Here is a 9,418-nt window from a genome sequence, read left to right as displayed (position 1 = left end):
GCAGCCGAAGGTGAGCTGGGTAACAGTTACCAGTGGACACCCCGTCTCCCCGCACGGTTTGTCTGGTTCTGAGGGATGACTTCCTCGGCTCCCGCCCCCTTTCTGCGCCGCCTCCTCACTCCGCCCTCCGGCTGACCCTTCATCCTGCTCGGCCAGCCCGCCTGCCCGCCCCTCGCCCCGCCCACAGCGCCGGCAGCCGACCCCGCCCCCCCGGGATGGGCGGCCCCGCGGGCTTCCGGGACCTCCTCCGGAGGCCAGCAGCCAGCGCGCAATAGACGCTGCGGCGGGAGGAGTGAGCGTACACCCGCGCCCTCGTCCTCGCAGCGCCCCCAGGGCAACCTCCGCTCTCCACAAACCCGGCGCCCGCTCCGCCGCCGGCCCATCGGCCCGCGCCCTCGCCGTGCTGGTCTAGCTCTCGCCGCCGTCTCCACGCCTCCCGCTCCGCCGACGTCACGCCGGGCGCCAACGCGCAGCTGCGAGCGCGGGGCGCGCGTCCCTTCCGGCTCGCCGTAGCAGGCGCGCCGCCGCTTCCTCCGGCCGGGCCCCGGATGTGTTGAGCGGAACGGCGCCGACTGGGCCCGGTCCCCAGCCCCAGGCCGACGTGGAGGAGCGCGGCCCAGACCCAGGGTAGGTGTGGGCGCGGCGGGGACGACGGGCCGGGGGTCTTATGGCCTGCGCCCCGGCCTCGGTTCCCCCTGGAGCCCCCCGGCGGGGGCCCGGGGCGCGGGGAAGGAGGCCCCGCGCGGCGCTGGCTGTGGGACGGGACGGGCTCGGCGCCGGGACCGGTCGGTCGTGAGGGGGGTCGGCGGCGGCCGGGGGCGCTGCGGGCCCGCTGCGGGCCGGCCCGTTCCTCCCGGTGAGTGGGCCGTGGGGCCGCGGGGCGCCTCGCATTGTTTTTCGTGCGCGGGATTCAAGTCAGGTCTGTTGCTTTCTTTTGGTGTGGTGGTCCGGGTTCGATGCCCGACCCTCTCCGCAGCATGGGGATGGTGCGGCTTCGCTCCTTCGCGCGAGGTGTCCCGCGCAGGTGTGGGCAAAGGTGCCGAGGGAGAGTGACTTGTCAGACGCGTCGGCCAGGGAGCCCTGCGGCGCCGCGGCGTGCGGCCGCCTCCAGCCCCCCTCCCTCGCCCACTTGCAGCCCTCGGCTGGCTAAGGCTTGTCGCCCCCGGGGTCTTCGCGTTGCCCGCGCCCTCCGCCCGGAACAGCTTCCCGCAGAGGTCTGCCGCCCGCATCTCTGCTCAGACGCCACCTCCTCAGTCGGAGAAGAATAACATAGCGGCGGGCTGTAGTGCTTATCCCGGGCGTTATAGATGAGTTTTATTCTCTTCGCTTACTTGTATTTTCTGGTGATTTTTTTTTTTTTTTACCTGATATGTGCAATAAAATGGTTTTTGTAATTTTTTTTGGTGGAACCAATGAAATATAAATATGCTCTCTGAATGGTTGGAAAAAAATGTAAAAATACATCTTAAAACTCTAAATCATTCTACCACCCAAAGATAAGCACACTTAGCAGTTTGTTTGTGGCCCCTTGTTCTATTCATGTAATTTTTTTTTTAATAATGGGGATTGTACAGTGTAATTCTGTGTGCTTTTAAAAACATGTAGTTAGCACGAGCAGGTGCCATGAAATCCTCTACAGTAGTTGCTGTTAGTGGGGTAGTATCAGTGAACCATTATCTACTTAATTTCTTGTGTTGGATCCACTCTTTCTTGCCTGTCCCAGGCCATGGCTTTAATATTCTTGTTTTGCCTTCAGTTTATCTTCTCTTCAGAGTATTCTCATCAACGTACAACTCCTCCGGCTACCGTTACTTTTTCTAGGGCTTAGCTTCCTTTTATACCAGAATTAGGAAGAATCGCGAGCTCGCTATCACCACTTCCTCCTCTTCTCATTTCTCTTGAACGTTGGTTCAACTAAGCTTTTGGTCCCACCTCGCCTCTGAAACAGCCCCTCTTGGGGTTAGGTGACACCATATTGCCAAGTCCCCCTGTTGGCAGCCTTTGACTGGACCTCCCATGGCTTCCTTGAATCGCTGTCCCCTGGTGGCACTGGGACACAACTCTGTTGATTGTCCTTTTACCTTGATGGTTGCTCTCCTCCGCCTCCTTGCTGGTTCCTTCTCATCTCCCTAACTTATACAAAGTATCATGCCTCGAGGTGGTCCTCCCACCTCCTCTCTGGTCTGTACACTGGGTGATCTCATCCCGTGTCACGACTAGGTCACTTGTCAACACGCCCTGAATGTGTATCTCCTGGCAGGATCTTCCAAACAGCCACTTTTACATGTGTGAAACCTGCTTATACAGTGCTGCGTCTCAGTCAGAGGCAGCTCCATTCTTCCTGTTGCTCAGGACAGAGCTCCTTGTGTGGTCTCTGCGTTCCTTCCACGTTCCAAATTTGATCGGTCGGCACTTTAAAAATTGATCTCAAACCTGACTGCTTCTCACTGCCTTCTTGGCTACAGCTGTCATTTAAGCCCCCCGGGTCATCTCGCCTGGATTATTCCAGTGACCTCCTCCCTGTTCTCTGCTCACCTGAGCTGAGCTGCTGTGCAGTTGACTCTCTCAGCACAGATTCAGGTGATGCACTGCTTTGTTCAGAGCCTTCCATGCTTTCTCATCTCCCTCAGAAAAAAAGCCAAAGTCCTTAAGGCAGTTTATGAGGCCCCTTGTGCCCAGGTCCCTGCTGCCCCTGTGACTTCATGTCCTGACCCCACTCCTTGTCACCTGGCTCCAGCCACACCCAGCTCAGGCCTGGACACGCATGGGCTCTGCCTGAAACATCAGGTCCCCACATGCCACGGGTCTGCCTCTCACTGAGTTCTCTTTTCAGAAGTTCCCTCCTCAGAGAGGCTGCTGGATAACCCAGCACCTTGCCCACTCGCCCACATGCTCCATCCCTTACCCTGAGCTTTGCCACTGCACTGATGGTCTGGCACTTTCTGCTTTGTTCATTGCCTTACTGCCCCCCATGGGGCAGGAACTATGCTTTGTTCGCTCTCGTACACATGGTGCTTCAAATCGTGTCTGATGGCGTACGTGCTTAATAAACATTTGTTGAGTAAATAAGTTAATGGACACATTCTTTTCTAAAGCAGATGGATTTGGTAGGGACCTAGGCACACAGGGGTAATTAAAAATTATAGGGGTTGCTGAGGAATAGACTTCGCATGCTGTGAGTTAGAGGAGGGAAATTGGCTTTTCTAGTAGAGACTTACGCACGAGGTGAGGTTTGGATTTCGTAGGTAGAAATAAAGAGAATTGAATTTGACTCCTGCAGTTGGAGATGGGAGCTCCGGAGGCCATTGAAGGAAGGGTTCAGCTGCTGGATCTTGCATTCAGGGGGCCCTGGGTGAAGCTGGACGTCCTGCACAGGCAGCGTGGTGTCCTTCGCGTGGACCATTCACAGGGGCCGTCTGTCTTATGCCTTGAATTCTCTCGTTGGCATTCTCTCTGCGCAGCGACCCGCACCCCCAGGGTCCCGCACTCCCAGTGTGGCGGCAGTGAGCGCCTGCCGGGCAAGCAGCTGACTGTGGCTGCGGCCTCACGTCTTGCCCTGGAGCCTGTTTCTGCTCCTCGGCCCGTGTAGAGGGACTAAGTACCCGCTGCCTTTAGGAATCAAGACCCTGGCCCTTAGGCTTCTCTTCCGGGTAGAGCATCCTTTGGGCCTGTTATCTCAGCCCCGCCCCTTCTGTGTGTTTTGCTTTATTTTAACCAACAGAAATTTCTATCCTGTTTAGGCGCACTATTTTATTGTAGAAATAAATTTTAAAAATCATTTATGTTCTGAGTGGAAGGGAAGGTCTTTGCATATCCTCACTTGGCTGTTTTACTTAGCTTTTTTTTTTTTTTTTAATGTACGTTTAATAGTATTCACTTCTTGGAGTAGAATTCAGAGAATTTTGACAGATGTGTAATCTCCATGACAGTTGGGGTACAAAACAATTCCTTCCCTCCCAGCAGTTCCCTTGTGCTGCCACTCTGTAGTCAGCTCTTTCCCCAGCCCTTGGCAGCCTCTGACCCCGGAGTGTGTGTTTTCTGCTTTTTCCAGGATGTCAGCTAAAGGAGCTCACACAGCGTGGGGCCTTCTGAGTCTGGCTTCTTCCGCTGAGCGTAATGCGTTTGAGATTCATCCAGGTTGCTGCGTGTACCGAGAACGTTTCTTTTTGTGGAGTAGTATAGTAGTCCACGGCGTGGATGGACCACGGTTTATCCATTCACTCGTTGAAGGACATTTGGATTCTTGCCAGCCTTTTAGTACAAGTAATGAATGAACGATTCACGTTGCGTTAGAGTCGGACAGGACGGAAGTGCCCCAAGTGTGATGAGGTTCCTCTTGGCTCTTTCTCCTCGTCCTTGACTTCCCCAAACTGACTGATTTGGTATACATTTCTTTCTTTATTTTTAAATTAAAAAAAATGTTTTTGTTTCTTTTTTGGCCATGCCACGTGGCTTGCAGGGTGTTAAGTTTCCCGACCAGGGATTGAACCCAGACCCTCAGCAGTGAAAGCACCGAATCCTAACCTCTGGACCACCGGGGAATTCCCTTGTATGCATTTCTTTTCAAAGTGTATTCTTGTAAACAGCATATAGTTGAGTCTTATTTTCTTAATCTAGATTGTGACTTTAAGATTTTTATTTGATATTTGGTCTATTTAATTTTTTATTTTTTTAATTAATAGCTATTTATTTATTTAATTTATTTTTGGCTGTGTTGGGTCTTCATTTTGTGCAAGGGCTTTCTCTAGTTGCGGCAAGTGGGGGCCACTCTTCATCGCGGTGCGTGGGTCTTTCACTATCGCGGCCCCTCCCGTTGCGGGGCACAGGCTCCAGACGCGCAGGCTCAGTAGTTGTGGCTCACGGGCCCAGTTGCTCCGCGGCATGTGGGATCTTCCCAGACCAGGGCTCGAACCCATGTCCCCTGCATTAGCAGGCAGATTCTCAACCACTGCGCCACCAGGGAAGCCCTAATTTTTTTTATATAAATGTATTTTACTTATTTTTGGCTGCGTTGGGTCTTCATTGCTGCACGCAGGCTTTCTCTAGTTGCGGTGAGCGGGGAGTACTCTTGGATGTGGTGCGAGGGCTTCTCATTGCGGTGGCTTCTCTTGTTGCGGAGCCCGGGCTCTAGGTGCACAGGCTTCAGTAGTTGTGGCACATAGGCTTAGTAGTTGTGGTGCACGGGCTTAGTTGCTACACGGCATGTGGGATCTTCGTTCCCAGACCAGGGCTCGAACCCGTGTCCCCTGCATTGGCAGGCAGATTCTTAACCACTGTGCCACCAGGGAAGCCTCTATTTAATTTTTAAATAAACACTTTGGAATAACCTTAGATGTACAGAAAATTTGCAAAAATAGGTTTCTTTCTATGTATTAGAAGCTACATTCTCTGTGAGGGTGATATCTCCCACAAGGCGATCAGAATTGGTTCTTGAGAGGAAGGTGAGAAATAATTAAGTATGACAGTGGTTTGTGGCATCCCAAAGGGTCATAGTACTTCACACATATACAGTATAGCTATGGTTTACAACTTCATGGGGGACGATTGGGAGAGAAATGCCTAAATAGGCTTCTTAGGGAGACAATGGGGAAAAAAAGGTTGAGATATAGCAGCAGAATAATGAATTGGGCGTTTGTAGCTTTATTCGCTGGTGTTTAAGGAAACACTTCTTCAGTTTGTCTTGAATGTTCCTCTCAAGCTGAGATAGATCCCACCTGGTGTAGTACAGGGGGCGCTGGCCCATCAGGTTAAGGACCCACCACCAACACCATGATTTTAATCAGAAGGGACGTTGGGGACATGAAGTCTGGGCTTCCGTTTCCACTGCAGCCCCAGAGAGGTCAGGCCTCTGTAGTAGCACATGGTGTAATGCACCCTAGACAGTTTTAAAACTCAGTTTAGTGCATTTTGTATCTTTTGGAACTTACGTATTTTAGGAACTACTATGGAACCTTCATAACCTGCTCTGAGGTAGGAGAAGAATCAATGTTTTGTTAGCCAATAGGACTTTTGTTAAGTGACATCTGGTGTTACCATCTTAATAGATGCTAACATTTTACTATGAAAAATTTAAAAGATACACAAAGATTGAAAGAATTTTACAGTAAACACCTAGATACCCACCACCTAGTTTTCTATTATTAACATTTTACTGACCTGCTTTATCACACATCCATGTATCCATCCATCTTTTAAAAAATTTGGGGGAGCAATTCAAGATGAGTGAAAGCATTGTTTTTAATGTGTTTAATTTAAGCCTTTTTTTAACTTCCTCTGGCAGATGTAGTTGGTCCATTTTTGGGGTGTCTATCAAGTTACTTAGGGCAGCACAAAGACAACTTATAAAAAGCCCTTGAATACAGGTTACCAGGGAGTAGAGGGCAGAGAGCATTCTCCGCAGAGGGAAGTTCGGGAGGATGGCAGTGCTTTTTCAGGAAAAGAGGGAGGTTTCATTTGGCTAGACGTGGGGTGTCTGGGGGTGAAGGTCCTCATGGTGTAGCTACCACCGCTCTGCTGACGGGGGTCAGTCTCCATCCCCGCCTGGGCTCCCCCTGAATCGCTTTCTCACAAAACTGAGATGTGGTGGTGGTGCCTGGAGCTCGCGGACCTCAGACTCCCCCGGCCGACGCTGCCTGCGTTTCAGCCCCGCAGAGGCCTGCGCTGTGTGGCGACGCGGCCCCCGCGGTGCCCTGAGTGGCGCCCGTCACCCTGGCCTTTCTTAACCCGCCTGTGCCTGTCACTAGGCCTCCAGCCTTAACTCTGCTGGTTTTCCAGAGTGTGAGTGTGTGTGCAGCAGGATCTCTGTTTGAGGAGAGCCCCAGGTTGAAAGGAGAAGCTTTACTTAGTCTTGGATTTGTTTGTAGTCCCATTGTTGACTTGACTTTGAAATACAAATGGTGTTAAACGACGGCATGAGTTTATTTTTTTCAAATATGGAGATGAAACAGCTGAGAACCACTGTCCTAACGTTTCCTAACCTTTCTCTCTGTCTTCCGTCACCCCCCCACCCCCCGGCGAGGCTGTGTACATTGCTGCTTGTTCTGCAGAGCTCTCTGCCCCTAGTTTTCCTCCCGTCTGCCAGGATGGCGTTGTTTTTAGGCCATTTCAGGAGACAGGAAATGTGTTTTAAAGAAGAACCATGAGTTGACACTGACTCCCTGTTCTTACCCAGCATCATGGAGTTGATCCGCGCCTTCCTTCCCCGGTCCGTTGGTGATTATGTTGTCCTTTCCAGAGTTAGATTTGCTTCTGTGTGCGTTCAGTTTCAGGGAGTTCTTCATCCCTATTGATTTAATTTGGCTTTTTGAACATGTAGCACTTTAACATGATTCTAAAAGTCAAAATGATATGAGATGGTGTCCTCAGAAGCGCCCCTTCCTTCGCTGTCCTGCCAGTCTGCTTGCACCCACCCCCTTCATTTCTGGCTTATTCTTCCTGAGTTCCTTTTTGGCAAAAGTAAGCAGGTATTTATGGGGTGTTATTGCTTCCAGACTCTTTAGTGGACATAACTAGGAAATATATTTTTAAGAAAAAAATATATATACAGATATGTATGTATCTGCTTACTTTTATTGGAATATAATTAACATACAACATTATATTAGTTTTAGGTGTCCATCGTAATGATTTGACATTTGTGTACGTTGCAAAATGGTCACCACAATAAGTCTAGTTACCATCTGTCGTCATACAGAGTTACAATTTTTTTTTCTTGTGATGAGAATTTTCAAGATTTACTCTCTCGGGGCTTCCGTGGTGGTACAGTGGTTAAGAAACCGCCTGCCAATGCAGGGGACACAGGTTCGAGCCCTGGTCCGGGAAGATCCCACATGCCGCAGAGCAGCTGAGCCCGTGCGCCACAACTACTGAGCCTGCGTTCTAGAGCCCACGAGCCACAACTACTGAAGCCCACGCGCCTAGAGCCTGTGCTCCGCAACAAGAGAAGCCAGCGCAATGAGAAGCCCGCGCACCGCAACGAAGAGTAGCCCCCGCTCGCCGCAACTAGAGAAAGCCCGCGTGCAGCAGCGAAGACCCAACACAACCAAAAATAAATAAATAAAATTAAAGAAAAAAAAGATTTACTCTCAGCAATTTTTGAATATGCAGCACAATATTACTGACTACAGTTCCCAAGCTCTGCTTCCCCAGGACTTATTTATTTTATAACTGGAAGTTTGTACCTTTTGATCCCCTTTAACCCACTTCGCCTACCACCCCACCTCCACTGCAACCACCAATTTGTTCTCTGTATCTGTGAGTTTTGTTTAGATTTCACATACAAATGAAATCATACAGTATTTATCTTTTTTCGTCTGACTTATTTCACTTAACATAATACCCTCAAGTTCCATCCATGTTGTTGCAAATGGCAGGATTTCATTATTTTTTATGGCTGAGTAATTTCCATTGTATATATCTCTATATCTGTCTCTTTTATATCTCACATTCTCTTTGTCCATTCATTTACTGATGGGCACTTAGGTTGCTTCTGTATCTTGGCTATCGTAAATAATGGTGCATGTGAACATAGAGGTACATATAGCTTTTCAAATTAGTGTTTTTGTTTTCTTCAGATATAGTGGAATTGCTGGTAATAGAATTGTCATATGGTAGTTCTATTTTTAATTTTTTTTGAGGAACCTCCATACTGTTTTCCATCGTGGCGGCACCAGTTTACATTCCCACCAACAGTGCATGAGGGTTCCCTTTTCTCTGCATCTTTGCCAACATTTGTCATTTGTGGTCTTTTTGATAATAGGTATGAGGTGTGAGGTGATACCTCATGGTTTCGATTTGCCTTTCAGGTGTGAAGTGATATCTTGTGGTTTTGATTTGCATTTGCCTGATGATTAGTGATGTTGAGCATCTTTTCATGTATCTGTTGGCCATCTGTTTCTTCTTTGGAAAAATGTCTATTCGGATCCTCTGTCCATTTTTCAATTGGATTGTTTGTTTTTTTGTTATTGAGCTGCATGAGTTCTTTATATATTTTGGATGTTAACTCCTTATATATGATTTGCAAATGTCTTCTTCTATTCTTCCTATAAAAAGATTGCCTTTTTATTTTGTTGACGGTTTTCTTTGTTGCACAGAGCTTTTAAGTTTGATGTCTCCCATTTGTTTATTTTTGCTTTTGTTGCCATTGCCTTTGGAGTCAGATCCAAAAAAAAAAAAAAAAGTCTGCAAGAGAGATGTCAAGAAGCTTAACCACCTGTGTTTTCTTCTAGGAGTTTTATGGTCTCTGGTCATACATTCAAGTCATTAATCCATTTTGAATTAATTTTTGTATATGGTGTAATATAGTGGTCCAGTTTTATTTTTTTGCATGTGGCTGTTCAGTTTTCCCAACACCATTTATTGAAGAGACTGTTTCTTTCCCATTGTATTTTCTTACCTCCTTTGTCATCAATTAATTGAC

General features: G+C 48.8%; 1 protein-coding gene across 16 annotated transcripts in view; it reads left to right on the top strand.

Annotated features, from left to right (window-relative positions):
- Positions 1-270: 270 nt before the first annotated feature.
- EP400 (E1A binding protein p400) overlaps positions 271-9,418 on the top strand; it is a 111,782-nt gene continuing 102,634 nt past the window's right edge. For 12 of the 16 annotated variants that reach the window (XM_036874526.1, XM_036874520.1, XM_036874523.1 and 9 more), the window contains exon 1: positions 273-627. The gene's annotated coding sequence lies outside the window, so the exon portion shown is untranslated. Of the gene's footprint in view, positions 628-9,418 lie in introns of all 16 variants that reach the window. The other 4 variants (XM_036874515.1, XM_036874525.1, XM_036874521.1 and 1 more) reach the window with 2 other exon arrangements.

This window comes from Balaenoptera musculus, chromosome 14, assembly GCF_009873245.2.
Source record: "Balaenoptera musculus isolate JJ_BM4_2016_0621 chromosome 14, mBalMus1.pri.v3, whole genome shotgun sequence".
NCBI lineage: Eukaryota > Metazoa > Chordata > Mammalia > Artiodactyla > Balaenopteridae > Balaenoptera > Balaenoptera musculus.
This window is presented reverse-complemented; position numbering and strand designations above follow the sequence as displayed.